Source organism: Trichosurus vulpecula, chromosome 1 (assembly GCF_011100635.1).
Source record: "Trichosurus vulpecula isolate mTriVul1 chromosome 1, mTriVul1.pri, whole genome shotgun sequence".
Classification (NCBI taxonomy): domain Eukaryota; kingdom Metazoa; phylum Chordata; class Mammalia; order Diprotodontia; family Phalangeridae; genus Trichosurus; species Trichosurus vulpecula.
The window spans coordinates 101,955,548-101,977,678 of NC_050573.1; the positions used below are offsets into that span (position 1 = coordinate 101,955,548).

Genomic DNA, 22,131 nt, shown 5'->3' on the forward strand with positions numbered 1-22,131 from the left:
GACGTGCCAGAAAATAGTTGCACACAAGAGATTAGTCTAGCCTGAAGTCTTCCTCATTCAGCAGCCACCACAAACCCCTCCACTGTCACCATCGTAAAGAATCTGACTAAATCAGGATAGCTTTTGTCGTTCAGTCATTTTTTTAGTGTTGTCCAACTCTTTGTGACCCCGTTTAAGGTTTTCTTGGCAAAAATGCTAGAGTAGTTTGCCGTTTCCTTCTCCTATAGATGAGGAAACTGAAGCAAACAAGATTAAGTGACTTGCCCAGGGTCACATGGCTAGTAAGGATCTGAGGCCAGATTTGAACTCACAAAGATGGGTCTTCCCAACTTCAGGCCTGGCACTCTATCCACTGTACCGCCTATCTGCCTCAGGACAGTTTTATAGTTACTTCATACCCTAGACAGAGGAGCAGCTGAGAAAGAATCCCCACCCTCTGCAAGATGAGAGGTCCCTTAAGTACATTGCCCTACAACTTCCCATCCTACAAGGAACTCCTTGGGTGAGCCTGGAAATGCAGCCAATGAGAGCACCAGCAGCAGAGGCATTGGCATGTATATAACTTAAGCGTCAAATGAAAGCCTGGTTCTGTGCATGGTCTCTTTCCCTGGTCTCACTCCCACACCTTCAACTTCTCCTTCATCCTCTGCAACAGCCTGCAGCATTGATAGTAATTACATGGTAGGCAAGACTGTAACTTTTGTTGACCTTCCAGCTAGGTGACTTAGTAGACGGAGCACTGGGCCTGGAGTCACAAAGAACTGGGTTCAAATCCAGCCTCAGGCACATACTAGATATATGACAATGGGCATGTCACATCACCATTGCCTGCCTCAGTTTACGTAACTGCAAAATGAAGATAATAATTGCACCTACCTCCCAGGGCTGTTGTGAGGATGAAATGAGATAATATTTGTAAAGCATTTAAGCACAGTACCTGGTATTTACTAAGTGCTTAATAAATGCTCATTTCCTTCCTTTCTTCCACTGTGTATTGCTGCCCCAAGATACTTTCCTCTTGTAGACAAAAACAAAAGCCTGAAGCTGGAGGAACTAACATCTTCAAAACGCATCTCCCTAATACACCTCAGTGGGTAAATAAATGAGTATCAGGAAAATTACTTCATCCAATAGAATGAGGGTGTTGTACCGGATGATCCCTAAGGTCTCCTTCGCCTCTTGCTCCTGTGATTTTCAAAGTGACTTTATTTCTCTGGGCTTTAGTTTCCTCTTCCATAAAAAGAGGGGACTGAACTAAACAATCTCAATGATCTTTCCTAATTCTAACATCCACGGTGTATTTTCTAACAGTTTCTATTCTATGTCCTAATGTTCTTTATTTGAAGGTCTCTTCTAGTGATAACATTCTAAGTTCTCCAATCTGATACTCTCTTCTGTTTTCCAAACACTTTAGGTTCAAATGTGCTTTCTAGCTCTAATAGCTCTAATAAGATTTCTTCTTTCTAGCTCTAATAGCCTATAAGATTTCTTCAGTGACTAAAAAGAAAAAAATACTTGTTGGATGAATGAATGACTCCAAGTCCCTTGTGCACTCCATCCTGGGTCTCACGCTGCCCAGTCCTTCCTGATCCGCCACCAAAACCAGCCACTGCATTTAAATTGACGTCCCAAGCCCCTTTCTACATTCTCAGGGAATGGCCCTGGCAGAGGTTGGCATTTGAAGGGAGACAGCTTTGCACACGCAGTTTTACAATATGCCTCCTTCTTGTTCTTTTAGCATTTCTGGATCATCATCTCCACCCCCTACTCTCTCCATCCAACTACCAGCACCATCAAACCTCCATCACTCATCTAAAACCACTAGGGATGATTATTAGTAATCACTTGTTTAATTCTGGGCCTTAGTCTTCTAATTCTATCTAAAATATGATAGCAATATAATAATAGTGCATATTTATACACCGGTCTAAGGTTAACAGAGGGCAGCTAGGTGGTACAGTGGGTAAAGTGTGAGGCCTGAAGTCAGGAAGACCTGAGTTTAAATCTGGCATCAGATGCTTACTTAGCTGTGTGACCCTGGGCAAGCCATTAACCCTGTTTGCCTCAGTTTCCTCGTCTGTAAAGTGAGCTGGAGAAAGAAATGGCAAACCACTCCAGTATCTTTGCCAAGAAAACCCCAAATGGGGTCATGAAGAGTCAGAAATGACTAAACAACAACTAAGGTTAAGAAAACTCTCTTTTTAAAAATGTTTTATTGATGCTTTTAGGATGAGGATCAAATGAGATATTTGTAAAGCACTTAGCATAGTGCCTGGTACATCCACATGGTCCTATCTACATGCTAGCTATTATCACTTTTCTTATTATTTGCCTCCACTGTCACCTCCCACTGATTCCCCAAGACTAGAACTTTCTCTTTTAACAAATAAGTCCAATTAAAGCCACCCACATCAGCACATTGCCCATTTCTGAAAATGTAGGCCTCATTCAGAATTTTTACTCCAATCATGCTTCCCTATCAGTCCATCAGAGGTCACCATTAGTCACTGTCCTCACCACAAACAAGTCAGTAATGTGTGTAAGTACCATGATGCTCTTTTTAAAGATGAAGAAGCAGGCCCAGGGCAATTAAGTGATTTACTTATAGCTGCCTGACAGGGGCGGGGGGAAAGGGATTCATTTCAAAAAGACAGAAATGTATACTAGTTGTGTAGCTTTGAGAACTACAAGTAATTTCTCATCTCTAGGCCTTGGTTTCATTCGTTAAATGAGAGGATTAGACCAGTCATCTCTTCCGCTCGGAAATATTCTGAGAATGCCTGATTCTCAGATCCATGTGTAAGTAACATTTGGGTCACTTAGCTAAAATGATACAGATCGGTGTTGGGAAGTCCCTAGTATGGAAACTCCCTCTACTGGTGCAGGTTGGCAAGAATTTCCTGGGGGATTAGGAGATTGTTTGCCATGATCTTGTGGCTACTATGCATCAGAGACAGGATTTGAACCCCACTGCAGTGTTGCTCATTTAGGCAAATGGCAATGGTATTTTACACACCAAGAAGAGATAGAAGGAAGAGGAAGAGGAAGAGGAGGAAGAAGAAAAGGAGGAGGAAGAAGAGAAGAAGAATGAGAAGGAAGAGGAGGAAGAGGAGAAAGATGGAAGAGGAAGAGCAGGGAAAAGAGGAGGAAGAGAAGGAGAATGATTAGAAAGAGGAGGGAAAAGAGGAGGAAGAGGAGGAAAAGGAAGGAGATGAAGAGGAGAAAGAAGGAAGAGGAAGAAAAGAAGAATGAGAAGGAAGAGGAGGGAAAGAGGAGGTAGAGGAGAAAGGAGGAGGAAGAGAAGGAGAATGAGAAGGAAGAGGAGGGAAAAGAGGAGGAAGAGGAGGAAAGGAAGAAGAGGAGGAGGAAGAAGAGAAGAAAGAAGGACGAGAAAGAAAAGGAAGAAGAGAAAGAGGAAAAAGAAGGAGAAGAAAGAGGAGAATGAGAAGGAAGAGGAGGAGGAATAAAAAGATGGGTAAACTTGTACATAAATCAGATGGTAGCCTAATAACCAAAGGTTTCTGTAGACCCAGCCTAAACTGATTCCAGAATTAAAACAGAATTCATGTTGAAATCCACTCTATCCAGGGTTCAGTTTTAGAATCTATGCAAACAACAGCCCTAATGCATTTTGGAACTCAAGTCATTTACAGGCTAATGAGATTCTATTCAAAAATAGTTCATGTTTTCAGAGTGTATAATGATTTTATTCATACCACTCCTCTGAGGCCAACAGTATTATTCTTCCTATTTCACAAATGAGAAAATTAAAGCTCAGAGGGGTACCATTAATTGCCCAAAGTCACATGTGCATCTAATAAGAGTCCAGCTCCTCTACAGGAAGGAAACCAGCATTTACTATGTGCCAAGCTATTTGCAAATATCATCTCATTGAATCTTCAGGTGCTATTATGATCCCCATTTTCCAGATGAAGGAACTGAGGCAAACAGAGGTTAAGTGACTTGCTTAAGGTCTCACAGCTAGAAAATATCCGAGGCTGGATTTTTTTTTAGTTTTCAACATTCACTTCCACAAGATTTTGAGTTCCAAATTTTCTCCCCATCTCTCCCCTCCCCCTCCCCCAAGACATTGTGCACTCTAATTACACCTTTCCCCAGTCTGCCCTCCCTTTATCACCCCACACACACCCTTTCCCCTTACTTTCTTGTACAGCAAGATAAATTTCCATACCACATTGCCTATATAGCTTATTTTGCATGTAAAAACAGCTTTTTAACATTTGTTTTTAAAACTTTTGAGTTCCACATTCTCCCTCTTCCTCCCTCCCCACCCACCCTCCTTGAGAAGGCAAGCAATTCAATATAGGTTATACATGTTTCATTATGCAAAACACCTCCATAATAGTCATGCTGTGAAAGACTGACTATTATTTCCATCCATCCTATCCTGTCCCCCTTTATTCTGTTCTCTCCTTTGACCTTGTCCCTCCTCAAAAGTGTTTGCTTCTCACTACCCCCTACCCCTATTTTCCCTCCCTTCCATCATCCCTTCCTCTCTTATCGCTTTCCTCCCTGCATTCCCGTGGGGTAAGATAGATTTCCATACCCAATTGAGTGTGCATGTTATTCCCTCCTCAAGCCAAATCCAGTGACAGTAAGGTTCACTCATTCCCTCTCACCTCCCCCCTCTTCCCCTCCACTGTAAAAGCTTTTATTTGCCTCTTTTATGTGAGATAATTTACCCCATTCTACCCCTCCCTTTCTCCTTCTCCCAGTACATTCCTCCCTCACCCCTTAATTTTATTTTTTAGATACTATCCCTTCATGAAATTCAAACCACCCTGTGCCCTCTGTTTATATATATTATATATATGTATATATATACATATACGTATGTGTATCTGTATATATGTGTGTGTGTGTGTGTGTGTGTGTATAATATGTATATTCCCTCCAACTACGCTAATACTGAGAAAGGTCTCATGAGTTACAAATATCATCTTTCCATGTAGGAATATAAACAGTTCAACTTTAATAAGTCCCTTATAATTTCTCTTTCCTATTTACCTTTTCATGTTTCTCTTGACATGTATCTGAAAGTCAAATTTTCTATTGAGCTCTGATCTTTTCATCAAGAGTGCTTGAAAGTCCTCCATTTCATTGAATATCCATTTTTCCCCCTGAAGGATTATACTCAGTTTTGCTGAGTAGGCAATTGTTGGTTTTAATCCTAGTTCCTTTGACCTCTGGAATATCATACTCCAAGCTCTCTGGTCCCTTAATGTATAAACTGCTAAATCTTGTATTATCCTGATTGAATTGTTTCTGGCTGCTTACAATATTTTCTCCTTGACCTGGGATCTCTGGAATTTGGTTACAATATTCCTAGGTGGTTTTTTTTTGGGATCTCTTTCAGGATTTTCAATTTGTATTTTACCATCTGGTTCTAGGATATCAGGGCAGTTTTCCTTGATAATTTCTTAAAAGGGGATGTCTAGGTTTTTGTTTGTTTGTTTGTTTGTTTTTACCATGGCTTTTAGGTAGTCCAATAATTTTTAAATTCTCTCTCCTGGATCTATTTTCTAAGTCACTGGTTTTTCCAATGAGGTATATCACATTGTCTTCTATTTTTGCATGCTTTTGGTTTTGTTTCATAATTTCTTGATTTTTCATAGAGTCATTAGCTTCCCTTTGCTCCATTCTAATTTTTTAGGAATTATTTTCGTCAGTGATCTTTTGGACCTCCTTTTCCATTTGGCTCATTCTGCTTTTTAAGGTATTCTTCTCCTCATTGGATTTTTGGAGCTCTTTTGCCATTTAGGTTGGTCTATTTTTTAAGGTGTTATTTTCTTCAGTATTTTTTGGGTCTCCTTTAGCAAGCTGATGACTTGTTTTCATGATTTTCTTTCATCACTCTCATTTCTCTTCTCAATTTTTCCTCTACTTCTCTTACTTGATTTTCAAACACCTTTTTGAGCTCTTCCATGGCCTGTGACCAATTCATATTTTTCTCAGAGGCTTTGGATATAGAAGCTTTGGCTTTGTAGTCTTCTTCTGGCTGTATGTTTTGATCTTCTTTGTCACCAAATCAGATTCTATAGGCTTTTTTTACACCATTTGCTCATTTGCCCAGCCACTTACTTTATTTTTGAGCTTTTTGCCACAGGTAGGACTCTGCTTCCAGAGTGGAGAGTGCTCTGTCCCAAGGGTTTTGTGCAGCTGTTTTCAGAGCTACTTCTGGGCACCTGTAAATCTTCAGTTCTTCTGAGGTGGTATGATGCAGGGAGAGGTGTTTACTCCTCTCCTGGCCTGTGCTCTGGTCTGTGAGTGACCTCAAGCACTCTTTTCTGCCTTGGAATTGTGAGGAGGATTCCCTCTCCACAGCCACCACAAGCTCTGTCATGCCAGCGCTCCTCCTCACCCCAGGACTGTGACCCAGATCCAAGCACGGGCAAAGCAAGAGAATCCTTCCTCAGAGCCAGCAAAGAGATCCCTGCAATCCCCCCTCTGATCAGCCGCTTGATTTCCCCACTGTCTGTGGGCCTGGAGCTCGGGAAGCAGCTGCTACTGCTGCTGTTGTTGCTAGCGCCATCTCTGGGCTGGGGCCAGATCCCACTCTTCTTTCACCCAGGTCCGACAGAGTGTCCCCCTGACTTTCTACTTTGTCTTTGGAGTTTGTGAGTTGAGAAGCCACAGCTGCCAGTGATTCAGTCCCCTGAGGCTTGCTCTGCCTGGTCTGTGCTGGTGTGGCCCATGCTGGACTGCGCTCAGCTCCCAACCCCGCGTAATAGACCCTTCCTCTCCGCCTTCCAGGCCATCTTGGGCTGGAGACTTGCTTCACTCTCTCATTTGGTGGGTTCTGTAGCTCTAGAATTTGTTCAGAGTCATTTTTTACAGGTATTCAGAGGGGTTTGGGGGAGCTCTCAGGTCAGTCCCTGCTTTAGGCACCTCCCTCTTGGCTCAGCCCCCTGAGGCTGGATTTGCTACTGCCCCACCATGTTGCATCTCTTTGATGCATCCCTCCAGAGTGACTCTGTGTTGTGCCCCCTTGGCTAGAGGTGTCCTCAGGACCCTCTCTGGTCTTCTGGGGGAAGGCTGGGATTTGGTCCAGGGTGTGCATATGAGGACAGGGAGGCTTGGCTCTCTGACTGCATCCATCACACCCCAGGTTTGTACCGCCATCACAGGGACAGCTTGAGGAGATGGCGGTCTTGGACCCTACGTTCACAGGCCCCGCCCCCGCCTTGGCCATCCCCCCACGACAGAGACTCTGCCTCTGAGGAGCTCACGTTGCACCGCAGAAGGTGCCCTGCGCAGAGAGGAGCCTGTAGGAGGCGCTGTGGCCTTGAAGCGGCAGGCACCTGAAGCTGCGGCCTTGCCACAATAGAGGGAGCTGGTGCTGAGTCTGGAGGAGAACCAGCGAATCTGGGAGGTGGAGGAGAGAAGAAGGCCATTCCAGGCACGGCGGCAGCTAGGGCAAAGGCTCGGACGCGGGAACTCGAACTCGGGACCAGAGCGTCTCCGTCTCCGGTGTCAGGAACAGCGAGGAGGTCTGTTTGGTCGAGCCCTAGAGAGGGGGGCGGGGAGTAATGGAAGGAGCTTGGGAAAGAAGGCGGGGCCCGGCCGGGAAGGGCTTTGAATTCCAAACAGAAATTGTGCTTGATCCTGGAGGTATTGGGGAGCCAGCGAAGTTTCATGAGCGGGAGAGGAAGTTCCAGGAAAATCCCTGGCGGCGGATGGAAGGTGGACTGGGGTGGGCGGGGACGGGCCAAAGCACCCGCTACTACTGCGCAGGTCCGGGCGTGATGGAAGGGGGAGGGGCGCGCTCGGGAACAACCACCGTGATGACAATTACCATAATTGGGGTGGGGGTCGTAAAAATCGGGGTAAAGATAACGATGGAGGGGTGGAAGTCATAGTAGCGATTGGGACAGAGATAATTGAGCGTGGAGATAATGAAGATCAGGGTGGTGTTAATAATAATAATCGGGGTGGTGATAATCAGGGTGGCGATAATTGTGGTGGAAGTAACAGTAGTCAGGTATAGATAATACGTGCGGTGTCAATAATAATTGGGGTGAAGATAATAAGGATTGGGTTATCAATAATAGTGATTGGGGTGGGAGCGATGATAATAATTGGGGTGAAGATAACAAGGATTGGGTTATCAATAATAATGATTGGGGTGGGAGCGATGATAGTAATTGGGGTGAAGATAACAAGGATTGGGTTATCAATAATAATGATTGGGGTGGGAGCGATGATAGTAATTGGGGTGAAGATAACAAGGATTGGGTTATCAATAATAATGATTGGGGTGGGAGCGATGATAGTAATTGGGGTGAAGATAACAAGGATTGGGTTATCAATAATAATGATTGGGGTGGGAGTGATGATAGTAATTGGGCCGAAGATAGCAAGGATTGGGTTATCAATAATAGTGATTGGGGTGGGAGCGATGATAATAATTGGGGTGAAGATAACAAGGATTGGGTTATCAATAATAGTGATTGGGGTGGGAGCGATGATAATAATTGGGGTGAAGATAACAAGGATTGGGTTATCAATAATAATGATTGGGGTGGGAGCGATGATAGTAATTGGGCCGAAGATAACAAGGATTGGGTTATCAATAATAATGATTGGGGTGGGAGCGATGATAGTAATTGGGGTGAAGATAACAAGGATTGGGTTATCAATAATAATGATTGGGGTGGGAGCGATGATAGTAATTGGGGTGAAGATAATAAGGATTGGGTTATCAATAATAATGATTGGGGTGGGAGCGATGATAGTAATTGGGGTGAAGATAACAAGGATTGGGTTATCAATAATAGTGATTGGGGTGGGAGCGATGATAATAATTGGGGTGAAGATAACAAGGATTGGGTTATCAATAATAATGATTGGGGTGGGAGCGATGATAATAATTGGGGTGAAGATAACAAGGATTGGGTTATCAATAATAATGATTGAGGTGGGAGCGATGATAATAATTGGGGTGAAGATAACAAGGATTGGCTTATCAATAATAATGATTGGAGTGGGAGCGATGATAGTAATTGGGGGGAGGTGATAATAATGGGGTAGACATAGTAATGAAGATTGGGGTGGGAGCAATGATAATAATTGGGGGGAGGTGATAATAATGGGGTAGGAATAGTAATGATGATTGGGTTAGACACAACAATAATGACTGGGGTAGAGACAATATCAGTGATGATGGTGGTAACCACAACCAGCATTTATTGAGCGCTTTAAGGCCTGTAAAAAGGGTTACAAATAGAATCCCCTTCGAATAAACCTGGAGGGAGATGCCATTATGAACTCAGTTTTATGGACGAGGAAACTGAGGTTAAGCGACTTACCTAGGGTCACACAACTAGTTGTGTCTTAGGTTAGATTTGAACCCAGATCTTCCCGATTCTGGGCTGGTCCAGTGCTCCGTCAGTGCCTCTAACATGAGGAGGTTCGAACTTGGCTTTCTCTCTCAGGCCTCTTCCAGCTCCAGGATTCCATTCGTTTAGTTTAAAGGGAAGGATAAGGCGGGTTTGAAATACTCGGGATCCTGCCTTCTCCATTCTTCTGTCCCACGATCTTCTCCCCTTAATTTTTACAAGTAAATCTTTCCGTCCTTCAGGGCTGTTCTATCTAGAATTTATCCTAGTCGTCCTCTTCAGTGTTCTGTTTGAAATCTGGAACCACCGACACGTCCCCCTGACTCAAGTCCCCTTATGATGGGCCCTGGACCCGCAGAGCAGGCCGCTCCATCTCATGATCTCTCTCCTTGCGTGTCGTTCAGCGATCACGGTCCCTGAAATCTTCCTGGACGACTCTGGGTCTGACGCCTGTCTGACGAGGTCCTGGGCCCAGCTCTAGCTGGGGATTTATTTTCCTCATTTAGAAAGTTCAGAGCCTAGGATTTCAGGGAATAAATCACGTCAAACACAGGGCCTGCCCCATTGGAGTAAGTGACTAATAAATTTTGTGGAATATAATTTCATTTTCGTGGTCATGGGAGAGTTGGTGTTTGTTCTTTTAAAAGAAACTTTTCATCTTGCATGTCAGACCACATCCAAAGCGTTCTGCTCCCTTCTGGGCATATTAACCCTAGCGATGGAGGATTCAGAGGAGGGCTTTGAGGATGGTGACGGGCCAGAAGTCAGGTCACGTGAAAATCAGTTAAAAGACTTGGGAAATGGGAGCCTAGGAGAAGAAAAAGGAGCAGGAGAACTTGTCTCGGTGTGGTGCTAGGCATCTCCAGAGCAGAAAGCCTGTGTGTCCTTGGGGGAGTCATTTTACTACAGCTTTCCTCCTCTGTAAAATAAGGGGGAAGGAGGATGTTGGGTTGTGATTTTTAGGTTACTAACAGCTCCAAAGCCTATGATCCTAAGTTAAAAGAGTTAACCCCATGTCAACATCAGGAAAAGCTTCCTGTTAATTAGAGTCCCATATTGAGGTGGATTGATTTCTGAGGGAGTGAACTGTCTGTTATCTGAGGTCCTCTGGCTGAGGCTGAATGACCATTTGTCTGCTGGATCTTAGAGAGTATTGATGCACCAGCCATGAGGTTGGATTAGCTGACCTCCAAAATCCCATCTAACTCTGGGACTCTATGATTAAAAAATAAATGTGCTCACTAAATGTAAAATTAAAATAAATAATAAAATATCTAAGTATATAAATATAAGCAATAAAATAAATATGCTTACTAAATATAAAAATGAAAAATCTTTATTTTAAATATATAAATAATAAAATAAAAATAAATATGCTTACTGTGTGCCAGGTACTGTGCTAATAATGGCTGATAGCTATTATTATAATCAAGGATCTCCAGTTATTTATTGAGTGTTTGACCGAATGCATTGTCTTACTGCAAAGGCAATTCAGAACGAGAAAGCACATGAAGGGAGGGAAGAAACAGGTGAAATGTAAGAAAATATATCAAGATAATCTTTTGATTAATTAGCTGGTGCCAAGACATGGTTTGCTACCAGGCCAGGATTTATCATGAAGGACTGTGGCATTTGGCACAGGCTTCAGGACCTTCTGGGTACTGCAGTTGAAACACAAAGATCACTGGTTTGGGGCCATAGCATGAAACCCTGGCACTAATTCCCCACTTCCTCTGTGACTACACTCTGGTACCCTGTGACCCAGAGAACTGTGCTTTCTGGAGCGCTCAACTTCTGAATATGGGAGGGTGGTTGTACCACCACACCCTTGAAACGGTTTGGCTGCCTAAAAAAAGTTCACCAAAGGGAAGCCCCTGCTTTTCCTCATCTCTTCTTAAAACACTCCCCAGAGCTGGCATCTGTAAGCATCTGTCCGCAGAGAAGCATCTCCACGCTTTCCCTGGGCCCTAAACAATTTAGCAGCCTTGGGCCTCCAGAAAAAGATTAATTGTTTTATTATTTGTTATTTTATAGGGCCAGCCCCAGAGATGGGCTGCCACCAATGTTCTGGGTAGTCTTGGGCAAGTTCACTGGCCCTCTCTTTCTGCAACCATAAAATAAGGGGGTTGGATTATTATTTTTTTTAGTCTCTTCCAGATTTTGGCCAGAGGAAGTCGGGAGGCGAATGGCCTAGTTCAGGGTTGGGGAGCCTGTGGCCTCGAGGTCATATGGCCCACCTGTCACCCTCTAGGTCCTTAAGTGCAGCAATCAAAACATTTGGATTCCATCAAAGGGCCACACTTGAGGACCTAGAGGGCAACATATGGCCCCGAGGCCACAGGTTCCCCGTCCCTGGCCTAGACCTTGGCCATCTGTTTCTGTACTCTTGGTGGCAGATAAGGATGTGAATCTCATCTACATTTATGCACTCTGGAACCTTGGGAGTCAAAAAATCTGGGTTCCAGAGTCAGTTGTACCGCCCCATGATCAAAGGATAGTTACATGGTAGAAGGAAGCCCTCTCTGGCCTTCCATTTACTTACTTTTAAAATGAGGGAGTTAGACTAAATGAATGTCATGGCCCTTACCAGGTCTAACCTTTTTTTGGATTCCTGCTGTTGCCTCTTACTGTCCTCTCTCCCCCAGAACCCCTAGGACAGCAAAGGAGGACTAGGCCCAGCTGGCAAGGGTCAGTCTTATGCTAGCCAAGATTGAATGGATTTAGCCCTCTCTAGTTAATCCTGTGTGACCTCAGGCAAGTCACTTAACCTCTGTTTGCCTCAGTTTCTCCCACTATAAATTGGGGATAACAGCAGTACCTACCTCTCAAGGTTGTTGTGAGGCTAAAAATGAGGTAATATTTGTAAAGAGCTTAGCATAGTACCTGACACATGGTGTTAAGTCATTTTTTAGTTGTGTCTTTATGACCTTATTTGAGGTTTTCATGGCAAAAGATACTAGAATGGTTTGCCATGTCCTTTGCCAGCTCATTTTACAGAAAAGGAAACTGAGGCAAACAGGGTTAAGTGACTTGCCCAGGGTCATACAGCTAGTAAGTGTCTGAAGCCAGATTTAAACTCAAGATGAGTCTGCGTCACCTAGCTGCCCTTCTGGCCTATAATAAAGGCTAGATGTTATCATTATCATTATTATTATCATTTCAGCTCAATTATTAAGCAACTACTGTGTGCCAAGCACTGTGGTAGGTAACACAGATAAAAGGGAAAAAAATATGAAACAGTACCCGTTGTTGACAAGATTGACAAGAGGGAGACAGAGAATAAATAAATATATGATAAATGAATGCTAGGTATGTTCAAAGGAATTTCAAAAGTGAAAAAGTGCTAATAACGGGGGCACGAGTTGTGTAGGAGATGGCACCTGAGTAGTGCTTTCAAAGGGAAGCTCCTCTAAGATGGGCCTGGTCATTAAGCCCTTTAGTTCTTAGTTTCTTTCTCTGCATGTCATCCCTCTGAGCTGGGCTTAAATCAATGGTGAGATTCAGCCAGTTTACACAGGTTCAGTAGAACCTGTACCTAATTTTAGGTTGAGTTTAGCAAACTGGTTGTTAGGGGGCTGGGGCCTGTGCCCACCACATTAGCAGCGGGGATGGTGCCTTGGCTCTGTTCCGTGGAGAACAGGTTGTTAGTTCATTTGAATCCCACCACTTTGTCAAATCCTGCAGATCAATTCGTAACAGAGAGGAACTGACTTGGGACAGATGCTGCCAAGTGAAGAACCCAAGAGCCCACTGGGAAAGCCCTGGACAGTTTTCCAATCCAGCGACTTAACCACAGAATTTACCTAGAAATGTGGGAGGACTGGAGATAGGTAGATAGAGTTTGGGCTGAAAGGTATTTTACATTCTGAGTTTGTTAAATTTAGAGCAGGGCTGGACCTTAGGAATCCTTTGGTCCAGTGGTTTTCAAACTTTTTGGTCTGAGGACCCATTTATGCTCTTAAAAATTATTGAGGACCCCAAAATGCATCTATATAGTTATATATAGTGAGTTATAGCTATTCAAATTTACTGTATTTAAAATTAAAATATCAGTATTATTATGAAAATAATTTTGAATCTGTAGACCCTCTGAAACAGTCTGGGGGGCATACTTTGAGACCCCCTGATCTAGTTCAACCCTCATTTTACAGATGAGGAAACTGAAGCTCAAACAGATTAAATGGCTTGCCCAAAGGCACTTCACTATTTAATGGAAGAACAGAATGGGGCCTTGAATCTCCTTATAGCACAGTAGTTTCAGAGCTACAAGCCCCCTCATCATAGGCACACAGAGCTAACCTATTCCTCAGTCCTCAGCTTGTATACTTTTTTAACACAACTCATCCCTATAGAATATTCTGTTGAGGTACAGACTGGAATTGATGAACCTCTCCCCTCAGCCCATCCCCCGGTACTTTGCGACACAAAGATTCTGTATTTCTATGAATCTAAGCCCTGGATTTAAGTTAATATCCTCAAATGCCAGAATTTCCTTCCTGCCCCATCACCCTGTTAGATTTTAAGTCCACAGCCCCACTACTTCAAAGGTTATTTTCAATTCATAGAGGTTGAGATAAAGTGGTAGGGTGGGTCCTGTGCCAACAGGACGTCACAGAGAATTTGGAGTCTGCCAATGAAGGTTTTGTTCTGGCTCTATCACCAGCCAACCTCCTACGTGACCATGAGTAAATCACATAAGCTGCCCGAGTCTCAGGCGCTTGTCCATCATGTGGAATTTATGAGACCTGTTCTGTCTGCCTTATAGAGGTGTTATGAGGATGCACTAAAAATGACCTGCGTGAAAAGACTTTGCAGAGTGTGAAGCACACCTCAAGGCAAGATGTGTTGGGCCGAGAGCTGGAGAATAGTAACCAACTTTTCTATCGACTCTTACTGCACTCCCCAAAGTTGGCATTTACACAGCATCGTCTATAGAAAGGCATCTCCGATACCAGGCCATTTTCACTAAGCTCTAAACAATTCATCAGCCAGAGACTTTGAGATAAAAAATTAATTGTTGTTGCTGATTTTGCCCATATCCTCAAATCTGGGGTGTTGTTAATCCTTTCCACTGAGGAAATATTTTTGGAGGGATTCATCAGGCTGCCCAGATCAGCTCCATCTGTGGTCCACAGTGCCCAGGCAGACATTCATTTAATGAGGATAGAAACTTCCCATCTAACTTACTCAGCAAATGGCATCTAAACCAGGGGTTCTTAAACTTTTTTTGTGGACTCTTTTGGCAGTCTGGTGAAGCCTGTGGACCCCTTCTCAGAAAAATGTTTTTAAATGCACAAATTAAAATAGGTAGGATTACAAGGAAAACCAATTGTGTTGAAATACAACTGTCAACATGTTGCATTTTGTTTTGTTTTTGTAAACAAGTTCACAGACCCAAGGTTAAAATCTCTGGTCTAGAACCTGAGAATAAGCCAAGTCACCTACTAAAGCAGCTAAAATTTGAGCTATCAAAAAGATGTCTAGTATCCCAGAGCCCAAGACGTACTTCGGTAAAATTAGAGATGCATAGAATAATACTGGAAGGGACACTGAAACAAAGAATGTTGGAGTTGGAAGGAGCTTATAACTTAGAATGTTAGAAAACAAGATATTAGAGGTGGAAGGAACATTAGAACCTAGAATGTTAGAACATAGGGTATTAGAGTTAGAAGGAAATTTAGAACCTAGAATGTGAGAACACTGGATGTTAGAGTTGAAAGGAACTTTAGAATCTAGAATGTTAAACATAAAATGTTAGAGCTGAAAGGAACTTTAGAATTTAAAATGTTAGAACACAGGATGTTAGAGTTGGAAGGAAATTTAGAACCTAGAATGGGAGAACACATGATGTTAGAGCTGAAAGGAAATGTTGGAACATAGTATGTTAGAGTTGGAAGGAACTTGAGAACCTAGAATGTGAGAATACAGGATGTTAGAACTGGAGAGAGGCTTTAGAGAGCATCTTGTCCAACCCTTTCACATAGATGAGCAAACTGGTCTTGTTGCTATCCTTTATTTTTAGAGGAACCAGATCAGAGGGTGGTAGCTTCAAGCTCAAATACTTGGACAATTTTCCTGACTGAAACTTTGTCATGGGATTTCTTCCTTTGTGCTAAATGAGTAGGAGGAGTCTGGCATTATAATCTCCAAACACCCACCCAGTTGTGTATGGAGCAGGTGAAAGGGAAGGGCTATCTGTACCGTGTCTACAGTGATTGATGAGTAGGAAGCTTTCTGTACCATCTGCTCAGCTCTCTTCTCACTCCAGGCACTGAAATCCATTGCAAAGAGGGCTGGCCTGGGGGTGAGGACAGCTATGTTCCATTCCTGCTGCTTCTGCTCAATATTATGCATCCTTAGCCAAGTCACTTAGATTCTCTAGACCTTAGTAGTCCTATCTACCAAATGGAGGTAATAGGAAAGTGAACTGTTGACTTGAAATCAAAAAACTTTGGTTTTAATTCCAACTCTGACTACTAGCTACTAACTAACCTATGTGGCATTCAATAGATCGACCAACAAGCATTCATTAAGCGCCTACTATATACCAGGTACTATGATGGGTACTGCGGGATACACAGACAAGAGTGAAACAGTCTCTTGTCCTTAAAGAACTTATGTTCTACTGGGAAAGTGAAAATGTAGATAGATAGATAGATAGATCGAGTTAGACAAATAGATCATAGAGACAGACAGACGTAGATACATAGATTATAGAGACGTATAATTAAATAGGTATTTATACTTATATATAGATATGTAGATAAATAAAATCTATACCAAATAAATGCAAGTAAGTCACTTCATTTCTTGGGGTGTCTTTAAGAGGAGGGGGTTGGACCAGGTCATCAGCATGGTCTCTTCCAGCTCCAGAAGCCTTTGCTTCAATGATGCCTGTGTCTCCACAATCATATCTCATGGCAGGATTGTAACAGTAATAGCTAGTGTTTATATCACACTTTAAGGTTTACAAAGTGCTCTGCAAATTATCTCACAGCATCTCTGGGAGGTAAGTGCTGTTATTATCCTTATTTTACATATGAGGAAACTGAGGCTGAGTGAAGTTATGTGACTTGGCTAGGGTCACATGACTAGGAAGCTTCTGAGGCAGGATTTGAATTCAGGCCTTCCTGTTTTCGAGTCCACCATTATATCTCATGCACCATGTAGCTCCTTCACCAGGGGCGGGGAACCTGCAGTTTTAAGGCTACATGTGACCTTCTAGGTCCTTAAGTCTGGCCTTTTGATTGAATCCAAATTTTACAAAACAAATCTGCCCTGTGAAATTTGGATTCAGTCAAAAAGCCACACTTAAGGACCTAGAAGGCCACATGTAGCCTTAAGGCTGCAGGTTTCCCGCCCCTGGTCCACGCTGTATTTGTTGTATTGTTTCAACAATCTGGCTAGCAGCTGTTGTGGGGGTGGAAGACCAAGCCAAGCTCAACAACAAGAACGCTACCAGCACGCTGCAAAAGCACAGGTTCTTTTGATCTGCTTAACTAAGGAAAGCAACATGAAGGGGTTGACAAGCTTACTTTTAATTCAGCATACAAATATCATTCACTTAGTTCAGGGGAAAAAACCAGCACCCCGAACTTCAGAACAAATACAAACAAATTACAAACATCAACAGACAGACCTTGTCTGATTTAAATCCCAATACATAGTTACCAGAGTTTAACAAAGTCTCAGCATCCGGGTTACAAGCTGGAGGGCTCCTAGCTACAGCTGCCCGGAGTCTCTGCATCAGCACCACCACAAGTGAGAGCCCTTAAACAGACCCAATACAAGTCATAGTTACCAACATCTAGGTTCAGCCGGGAGCTCAGAACAAGGGCTGGCCCAGAGTCACGCGCACCACCACTGCTGTGGGGAAGAGCTCCAAAGAAGAGAAGGCCAACCCCTGGTTTTATATCTTTTTCAGCATCAGGGGTGAGTCACACATGCGACTCACCCACGTGATACTAAAATCATCACAAAGAGGCGACTTAAACCCACGTGGTCTAAGAGCCTCTGATGTCCCAAACCTATCACTCAAACTCATTTGTAAACTAGGCCCTCCCCTGAGTTAGCCCCACCTTGGGCCCCACCTTAGTTGCCAATCCACACCCACATAGGTTTCACACCTAACAGGGTTTGGGCCTGGGGCTTAGCACCTAGTAAGGCTCAATGAAATACACTGAATTACTCAAAGGAAACAAACCAAACTTTTCAACTAAGTGTTGAACTAAGTGCTAAGAGCCCATTTGGCTTACCGTCACATGTATATGTGCTGCTGTTGTTCCGTCATTTCAGTCATGTCCAACTCTTTATGACCCCATTCAGTGTCTTCTTGGCAAAGACATTGGAGTGGTTTGCTATTTCCTTCTCCAGCCCATTTTACGGATGAGGAAACTGAGGCAAACAGGGTGAAGTGACTTGCCCAGGGTCACACAGCTAGTAAGTGTTTGAGGTCAAATTTGAACTCATGAAGATGAGTCTTCCTGATTCCAAGCCCAGTGCTCTATCCACTGTACCACCTAGCTGTCCATTATATATATCTACAAATGTACATATATGTTGTTTTTTCCATTGGAACTCAAGCTCCTTAAGGACAAGTGTCTGTTGCATATTAAGCCCTTCATAAGTGCTTATGAATTCACTGATTATTGTGAAGAAGAAAGCATTTAGTGTTAGTGCCATGAAAAGAATACAGTGTGCTATGTGAATGTCAGTGTGAATGTTACGTTGTGCATAGGGCCATTCTAGAAGCTGGAGAGGTCTCCACAGAGAGTGGAAAGGTAAATGGCCCTGGGGATCAGACCATCTCAAGATGAGGGACTAGTCTCACCTAGCTCTCTCTCCCATGCTCCCATAGTACTGAGAAGGGGGAGTATTGATAATGCAAATGATCAAAGCCCGAAGCTCAGAGCAAAGTCAAGGATTCAGCAACTCTTTAGGAGTGAGATGAGGAGTAAAGTATCACTGAAGTACACCCCAAACAGTAGGCCCCAGGATGTGCTCACCTATCAGACTACCAGGGACTGGAGGGGCTCAGGGCATGGTTTCTGGTCCAGGCAACAAAACAGCCATCGAGAAGGTGACTGAGTGGTGGTGTTATTTTATATATGAAGTGTTCTTGCCCTCCAGAGTAGGGAAGGGTTGGTCTTCCAGCCAAACCTCCCTGGCAGGTAAGGAATCCCATCCACAGCATCCCCTGACGGTGATATTTTTTTTGAATCCTTGAATGATGGGACACTCCTACCTGACCAAACAACCTATTACTAATTGTTAGCAATTGCTTCCTTGTGTTGACCCAAAGTCTGACTCTCTGTAACTTTCCTCTGATGGCTCCCTCTGGAGCCACAGAGCCTTAGCCTGTTTTGTAGGCAGCTGAATCTCCACTTTTCTGGGGTATATGCCAGAGTAAAGGGGACAACAAGGGAGAAGGACCGAACGGGTCATCCTTCATTCTCAAGGCATACAAACACCAGGGATTGTGGATTGGATGGGTACTCATAGACTCTGAGCCTTGGAGGGGACCCTGAAAACATAAAACACTAGAATGTCAGTGCTAGAAATGTGGAGTTTTAGGACTAGAAGGGTCCTTGGAGGTGATATTGTTCAGCCCTCTGTTTCAAAAGTGGGGAAACAGGCCTAGAGAGAAGAAGTGACTCATTCTCATGGTCATGGGCCTGCTTCTCTATCTTCCATAGTGATCATGTCAAAGAAAGGGCCTGAATGGAATGATCTGTAAAGACCTTCCAACTCAAAGACCTGGTATCTGAGAGGTGTGTAGTAAGTAAGATACATCTAGCCTCTGATTGAGGCAGGAGACTGTGGAGCAGCCACCCTCAGGGGTCATAGAATGTCAGAACTGGAAGGGAAACTAGAGGTGATCTTTGTTTTACAGATGTGGAAACTGAGGCCCAGAGAGGGGAAGTCACTTGTCCCAGGTCATGCAGCTGTCTCATGTCAATAGCCAGAACTTGACCGACATTCTCCTGGCTCCCAGTGCAGGCAGGTTTTGTTTTTTGTTTTTGTTTAATTTCAAATTCAGTTCAACTCTAAGTTAGGAAGCATCTACCAAAGAGGCAGTGAGGTACACTAGATAGATCACTGTCCGGAGTCCTAAGAAGCAGGTTCAAATCCCACCTAAGTATCAGAGGCATACAAACACCAGGGAATGTGGATTGGATGGCTACACCTAGAATCTGAGACGTGGAAAGGGCCTTAAAAACATAAAATCATAGACTGTCAGAGCTAGGTTATGTGAGCTGCCTGTGTGAGCTTGGTCAAATCACTCCATTAACCTTCCACCTCAGCTTCCTTATCTGTGAAATAGAGGAGGGCTGAATGCATTTTGAGATTCCTACCAGCTCTAACAACAATACACCAAACACCGTGCCAGACCCTTGGGATACAGACTTAAAAACAAACAAAAACCTCCCTGTTCTCGGAAAGCTCCCATGCCCCTGGAGGAATTCTCCCTATAAAATGCAGCCTCACCCTTTGGAGGCCTGCACAGTGACAGGGGACTCCAGGAGGTCTGTGCCTGATACTCAGGGGTATCAGGCAGTGGGTGTTTAATACCTGGAAGGCAAGGCCCGGGTCACTTGTTTTCACACTCCCAAGGGTGCCTCGTGCCCTCAGGATGGTTGGTGACTGGGCACCAAGGCATGGGAGAGGTTGTTTGCATGGGTCGGTGGCAGGCCACGCCTCAGAGGCATCCTGTGACTGGCAGGAAGCTCAGATGCTCACCCTCCCTTCCCATGTGGTTTTCTGCAAAAGCCTTTTCCTCTCCTCCCCAGCAGTCAGTGAGTACTGTAGTGAACACTTGTCCAAGAGTCAGTCATGTTTATGAGCCATAATAATGGCACCTTCCTGCTCTGCTACGAATGACCTTGGGCAGGTCCCATCCCCTCTCAGCCTCAGTTCCTTCAATTGTAAAAATGTAGGGGCTAGACCAAGTGCTGTCTGAGGACTCTTCTAGCTCTAAATCCTATAATCGCCTATGAAACCCAGACTTGGATTAAGTGCTTCTGTGCTAATTGAGAAACCAAATCAGAGTACAGTCATACTGCCAGGCTTCAGAAGGAGCTCAGAGAGCTTCCAGCCCAAGTCGCGTGTTGTGCAGATGAGGAAACTGAGGCCTAAAGATGGGAAGTGACTAGCTGACAAAACAGAGAATTAGGGGCAGAGTCCAGAATTGGATCCACCTGTCTCTGACTCCTGCTCCAGGGCTCTGGCCTATACTCTAAACTCTGCTCCCCTTTACACCACAACATACAGCTTTTCAGAGCTGGGGAAGGTGGGAGAGAGAAGGTAAGTTTGGCACTGGGCTTTGAAGGATGGATGGGATTTCAATGGGCAAGGAGAAACATGGAGGGCATTTCAGGAAGAGGGAACAGTTTTAACGGAGTCCCAGAGGAGGGAGTGAGCATTAGAGTGTTCAGGGGACTAAGAGGAGAGCAGTCTGAACAAGGCTGCATAGTGCGGGAAGATGCTGTAATAGGATGAGTAGGGATCCAGTGTTTGTATCATTGAATGGGTTGGTCTGATTGTGTGTATAGCTGTTAGAGAGCTCTTACTGTCAGCCCAAGCTGACAGCCTTTTCTCCTTATGAAGGTTTCTGTGGCAGTGTCAGCTTGTGTTTCTGGTAAATGTGTTTCCGCATGAGTTTTCTGTGTTCTTGCATATTTCATACACACACACACACACACACACACACACACACACGTGTGTGTGTGTGTGTGTGTGTGTATGTATATGTGTATACCCACATATACATCCACACACATATGCATGCACTTCTGTGTGTTTATATTTGTGTGTGTTTCTGGAATTGTTTTCCAGTGTCAATTTTTTAATGTATACTCACTTGTGTTCCTGAGTATGTTTCTAGGCTCCTATGTGTGTTTGTGAATGGGTATACATGCATTGTGGTATGTTTAGTGTATATTTTTGTGTATAATTTTATACAGTTGTATATGAATGAATGTGTGTTCCTGTGTGGTTTTTTAATGCCACTCTGTTCATCAGCATATATCTATGTGTATTTCTCTGTTCTCATGTATATTTGTGAATGTGAGGATGTGTACTACTCTGTGTCTGTGAGTCTGTTTGAATGTCTGTTTCTGTCTTAGATTTTCTGTATATGTTTATACCTCTGCATTTGTGGCTGTGTATTTGGGTGTTCTTATGTGTATGTGAATTATGTCTGTGTTTATTTTTGTGTTACTGTATGTTTTTGAATATGTCAATACGTATTTTCCATATTTATGTACATCTGAATCGGTGTCTGTTCCTTTGTGTGTTTTTCAGTAGGTTTCTGTATATATTTTTGTAGTTGGGTTTCTGTGGGTATGTCCCTGTATATATGTTGCGAGTATGTGCATTTGTGTTTGTGGGAGCATGTGTGTGGGAAGAACATTCTTGGAAGGCACAGAGCCCTGATTCAACAGAATTTGCATCTATGTGGAAGAAGATTGATTTACACTTATTTTATTAACTGAATCAAATGAGTGTCTCAGAATTACTTTGGGTAATTGAGTATCCACAGAAGCAAATGTATTTGCAGTAATTGAAATAGAAAGAAGCCTGCCATTTTCTTCAGATCCTTGAGATCTGACAGCAGGTCTGGTTGACTCAGTGAATGAAATTGGAGGCAGTGTCCCTGCCATGTGCTGTCCTTTGCTCCCACGGGCCAACCACCATTGGGAGTGGGGCCCTGAATCACAGATTTTTTTTGGACTATATCATCACCTGACCCTCCAATTCAAGGTGCCTGTAT

General features: G+C 43.6%; 1 protein-coding gene across 3 annotated transcripts in view; it reads left to right on the top strand.

Annotated features, from left to right (window-relative positions):
* ST3GAL1 (ST3 beta-galactoside alpha-2,3-sialyltransferase 1) overlaps nucleotides 1–22,131 on the top strand; it is a 136,258-nt gene that overhangs the window by 74,296 nt on the left and 39,831 nt on the right. Inside the window, exon 1 of one of the 3 annotated variants that reach the window (XM_036753944.1) lies at nucleotides 7,459–7,511. The exons of 1 other annotated variant lie outside the window; for it this stretch is intronic. The gene's annotated coding sequence lies outside the window, so the exon portion shown is untranslated. Of the gene's footprint in view, nucleotides 1–7,458; nucleotides 7,512–20,631; nucleotides 20,664–22,131 lie in introns of those variants that run through there. One more of the 3 variants, XM_036753938.1, reaches the window with a different exon arrangement.